Source organism: Canis lupus, chromosome 22 (assembly GCF_003254725.2).
Source record: "Canis lupus dingo isolate Sandy chromosome 22, ASM325472v2, whole genome shotgun sequence".
Lineage (NCBI taxonomy): Eukaryota > Metazoa > Chordata > Mammalia > Carnivora > Canidae > Canis > Canis lupus.
This window is the reverse complement of record NC_064264.1, coordinates 17,990,022-17,995,609: the sequence shown is the minus strand read 5'-3', so window position 1 is coordinate 17,995,609 and position 5,588 is coordinate 17,990,022. Positions and strand designations below refer to the sequence as shown.

Sequence of the window (5,588 nt, the reverse complement as noted above, 5' to 3'; positions counted from 1 at the left end):
AGGAGGGCACTTGAAGTAATGAACACTGAGTATTACTAAGAATCACTAGATTCTACCCCTGAAACTAATAATATACTATATATGTTAACTTAAATCTTAAAATGTTTTAAAAATTTAAATTTAAAAAAACTTAAAAAATTAAATGGAAGATAATCAGAAAAAAAAGGACAAGTTAAAGGCATTCTATATAATCCATGTTAAAAATCCAGAAATTTTGTATGATTTTTAAAAGTTTTTAATATAGTGAAAAATATTTGACACTTTATACATAAGAACATAAAATTATTTTCTTACATATAAATGTAGAAATTGAAACTTCAGTGGTTTCTAAATGCCTTTCAAGGGGACTAGATATATCAGAATAATCAGGGCAGTTTTTAAAAATCTAATTCCCGGAGGCACCTAAGTGGCTCAGTTGGTTAAGCATCTGCCTTGGGCTCAGGTCATGATCCTGGGATCCTGAAATGGATGCCCTGAGCTGGGTTCCCTGCTCGGAGGAAAGTCTGCTTCTCTCTCTGCCTCTCCCATTCTCTTTCAAAGGAATGAACAAAATCTTTACAAACAAATGTAATTCCTGGACTGCACCCATGATTTAGTATACTGAGGTAGATCAGGAACTCTACCAATTTTAATAATTTGTAAGTATTCTGATTCCCGATCAGATTTAAAAATAATTTTACTATTTACTCTTATAACATATTTCAATATAAAATGCTATATAACTTTAAAATGTTTTGTTAAATCTGTCCAAATTTGTTTCTGTATACATTGTTATTGTTCAATTTATCTTAAAGGAGCCTGTGACTATTACAGATTTTTTTTAGAATTTGGCAATCATTTGATTAAATATTCCCGCAAAGTATGTCTGGGCTCTCCTGTAGGTAGGAATGAGAATGCCTTGCCTATGGAACAGTGTACATTAAAAGACTCCTGTGAGGAAAGCTGTGTGGTTCATAGGGGAGACGGGTGGGCTCTGGGCCTGAGCTCAGTCACCAGGCCAATCAAGCCAGACACCAGGGCTCCAATGGGTCTGGGCGGCTGATGCCATGACCCTGTTCCACTTCGGGAACTACCTCCCCTATCTCATCACCTATGAGTGCAGCAGCCTGAGTACAACACCTTCTGGAAGCATGTGCAGGCCAGAGGCACCCACCTCTTCACACTGCTGCGAAAGATGCTGCTCCTGGCCATTTTTCTCCCACCAGGAAAGGTGGCATCTATGACTTCATTGGGGATTTTGTGAAGGCCACAGTGGATGTGATAGACCTGATAGACCTAAACCTTGTCACATCCTGGAATGCAGGCAAGGCGGGGTACGAGATCATGGCTGCTGCCTTGGGCTACCCACCACCAAGCTCATTGTGTCCTGCTGAATCCCCTTTTGGTTTGGAGCCCCGGATTTGAGTTTGACTGAAGTATATCCAGATGGGCAATGACTCCAATATCAGTCTGGTCCATTACATCGTTTCATCTGCCCAGGTCTGGATCACAAGGTGCTATGACCTGTGCCACAGTTTTCAGCCAGTAGTACTTCTACTGGCGTTCCTTAGCATCTACGAGGCCTTAGTCAGGGAGACCTTCATCCCCCTCTGTTCCCTGGGCAGCTGGACAGCATTGTCCAGAGCAGTGGTGACAGGGCTGCTGGCTCTCAGTACCCTGGTGCTCCATGTCACTGCTATCAGCATACACTCTGAGGTACAGTCTACTGGACATTCACATACTCTTGCCCTGCTTCCAGGTTTCAGTGAAGCAAACAGTATTTGTGAAGTTAAAGGGGAAAAAAAAGTGAGATTGTATTCACTACTTGTAAAAAATTTCAATACCGATAATCACTTTGTTTACTAAATTATAAAAATAAACACATTTCTTCTTCATACACCTACTTTTACATATATACAATGGACCTTGCTGGGCTTTCCCTGTGTTTCCTATCTCAAAGGGAAAAAAAAAAAAAAGCTGCTAAGGAATGGGCTGTGGGACTCAGTTGAATAAGTCAATATATTCTGTCTAGATGTCATCATCTTTGTGACTTTTTTTTTTAAAGATTTTATTTATTTATTCATGAGAGACACAGAGAGAAAGGCAGAGACATAGCCAGAGGGAGAAGCATGCTCCATGCAGGGAGCCCGATGTGGGACTCGATCCTGGGACTCCAGGATCATGCCCAGAGCCGAAGGCAGATGCTCAACCACTGGGGCACTCAGGCGTCCCTATCTTTGTGACTTTTAAAGTAAATTCATAAATATTGATTAATAAAATAATTTGAGACAAGTGTGCATATGGGGATTAGAGGGAAGATAGAGTTACTGTTATGGTTATTTTGGCTGCATATTATAATAGGGGGGACGTCCTGAAATCAATTGATGGGGGTTAGAACCAAGCAATCAGCTTTTGTGAACTTAGGAAAACTATATAATGTAGATCTTAATAATTTCCTTAAGAAAATTAAGTGAGGCTTATATGTGAAAACATCATATATTATCCAGAATGGTTCCTGGCATTCAACCATCATTATCACATCGTATAGGCAAACTGTTGTGCCATCTGTAACAGATAAAACCTTCAAACCTAATCCAAGAGGATATGCAATTTGTAGCTCAGCATGAATGTTCCCAGTATTATGTAGTTGTTTGCTGTGCATCATCAATGTTAGCTTTTGGGTAGAATATGCTTCAATATTTTGTGACTATTGTTATGTCATCAGTAAGGAGAACTTAGAATTATGTTTCCATACATTTATCAAATAATGCCAAATAGTAATATTTGCTTAATGAATATTGAACTATCTAGTACTGGTGGCAACAATTTGATATTATTGCATCATCATGCACAAAGATGCCTTAAGAAATTTATCTTGAATTATAATGTATTTAATACAGATATATTGGGGATCCCTGGGTGGCGCAGCGGTTTGGTGCCTGCCTTTGGCCCAGGGCGCGATCCTGGAGACCCGGGATCGAATCCCACTTCGGGCTCCCGGTGCATGGAGCCTGCTTCTCCCTCTGCCTGTGTCTCTGCCTCTCTCTCTCTTTCTCTCTCTCTCTCTCCCTCTCTCTCTGTGACTATCATAAATACATAAAAAATAATAATAATACAGATATATTTAGAGTTTATGGTTTTTCCTTCACAGAAAAAGGCAGATTGCTATCTATTTGGACATTTGGTAGCTACCTTTTTGTATTATTTATTTTACTTTTATTTTTGGTTTTAATTTTTTTGTTTACATAATTTGCTTTAGGTAACTCAATGTGCTCTGAGTATTTGCTAAATTAGATCTAGCCGAGATAAAATTTTTACACAATTTCCAAGAAATTATGTTTTTAAATTTGTAATTAATGTCAGAACTGGTTTAATCACAATATGCCACAGTTAGAAATAATTATTTGACAGTGAATACTTCAGCTTTGAATCAAATACTAGATTCGACTCATTCTCTTTTCTAACAATACCATATTTCTCCTTCTCTGTATCTTGGTGGGTACAAGTAAGATATTCAACTTTGTATGTTATCAGAGAAACTCCAAATTAATTCTTTAGGCCATTGCCATTGAGAAAATATTAAAATGTGAAATAAAGGTTATTACTGTGACAAAGAGGAGCTCTGAACATTGATAGCCATTTGGGTTTAATATTGTTAAATGAGGCCACATTACTGCTATAACAGTTGGCTGTCTAATAAGCTGGAATATCTCATCAGAAATATTATAACAAGATGTGCTCTGAAGAGTCTGTTGGAAAACAATTGCTTGATATAGCTCATTTAAGGTTCAGTACCATCACTCTCATTTCTGCAGGGCTAGCAATGAGGATGAAGCATCACACCCTTATCAGTCTCTGGCACCCTGACTTCATCAGGGTTTTGATTAGTCCCCAGGGAAGGTATGTTTTACTGAAAGATATCATGATTATCAACAGAAGGAAGCAGGACGTCAAATGAAGTTGGGAGAAATTGTTCAAAAACAGAATGGAAATATAAAACCTATTAATTCAGTGACATTTCAGAGACTGTTAAGCACTGGCCATCAAAGCACTGGATATGTTGTATTTATGGATTTAGTGTCCAGTCTCAAGGCTTTTGTGAATCTAAACTATCTTTTGGATGTATGAGTATTTTTAAAAATACAGAGGGCTTTTTAGTATAAAATGTATCATTTGGTTTTATACATATATATTTATATGTACACATACATAATTATGTATTTTTATTCATCATTTACTTTAGAATAAACAATAGTGATCAATTAAGTTTTCTCTTTAAATTTGTATATCAGGGTCTTTCAGCTAAAATATATATTCATTGTAAAAACATGCTTTTTATGTAAAACTCTGTATTCAGGACTCCAACTTTGAGTTGTTTTCAGAATGTTTCAGATTACAGATTTCTGTGCAATATTAATTAGGAAAAATATAAAAATATCTGTATCAATTGTAACACTGCCATAGATTTTGGAAAAAGAACATTTTCATTGAAAAGTTATATGTAATTTCAGTGACTCATAGTATACTATTTAGGATTTATATTCCATTACCTCTTCCAGGTTACTTTACATAAAATCTTGCATATTATAGTAGTGTGCAAATTAAGTTTCCAGAAATCTAATACATAGTGTATTTCTACTTTCAAGGATGAACAAAACCTATGCATTAAAAATGCATGCTATTCCACTGAAATTTTAAGAGGTTTTTCTTTTTTGGTGTGTTTTATCATTCCCAAAAGTGTAGTGAAGATGTTTGGTTTGAGATTAATAATATCTCTTGCATTTTCAGGACTGCTTTAAAACTTCTTAGTGTGCAATCTTCATATTTTGTTGATACATCCCTGGAAAAATGCCAGTTCTGCATAAATGAACAAAATTAATCATTTCTGACTCACTGAATCTGACATGAAACTACTTATTAAGTAATATTTGAGTACCTACTATGTGCCAATTACATTTAACACTGTATATTCCAGATATGGAGAAACAGAAACAGACTTTTGTTCTGATGAAGCTTGCTGCTGTTAGGAAAGAAGAAAGCAAGTGATCAAAATAGCACACTAATGAAATGGTGATTGCAGACTGAGAAAAATAGTGAAAAAAAAGCAAAAATAGATTATGTATTACAAGATTTTTAAAAATTTTTTGAGGGAGTGATGCCTGAGCTGATATCCAAAGAAAGAATGGCATTTAACTAGGTGAAGTGTCAGTGGGCAATGTGCAATGAAAAGCATCACAGAGGGAAAAATTAGGACAAAAATCTTGTGATGTGAGGAAGCATAGTACACTTGAGCTACTTAAAGAAGCCTGTGCATCCTGGCAGTAGAGGAAATGAAGAGTGAACTTCTACACAACTTTCAAAAAGTATGGTTATTAAGCTAAAATGAGAAATGAGAGGACTCTAGAGCAGAATTTGTAATCATGTGTTTGAGGTTGTAGCTTTATTTTTCTCATAAAATTGAAGAGACCTGAACACATCTTAAGGTCACTGGGACAGACAATATGGAGAGAATGATGGAATGCATAAGAAAGATGAATATGATTGTTAAAATAAATTTTTCAAAAAAAAAGATAAAATTTCCAGGAAAAAGATAAAGAATAGAATCCAAA

The 5,588-nt window shown here is 36.0% G+C and overlaps 1 pseudogene; it reads left to right on the top strand.

Annotated features, from left to right (window-relative positions):
- The first annotated feature begins 1,046 nt into the window (after positions 1-1,046).
- Positions 1,047-1,845, top strand: LOC112678703 (transmembrane protein 147-like; annotated as a pseudogene).
- Positions 1,846-5,588: the final 3,743 nt, after the last annotated feature.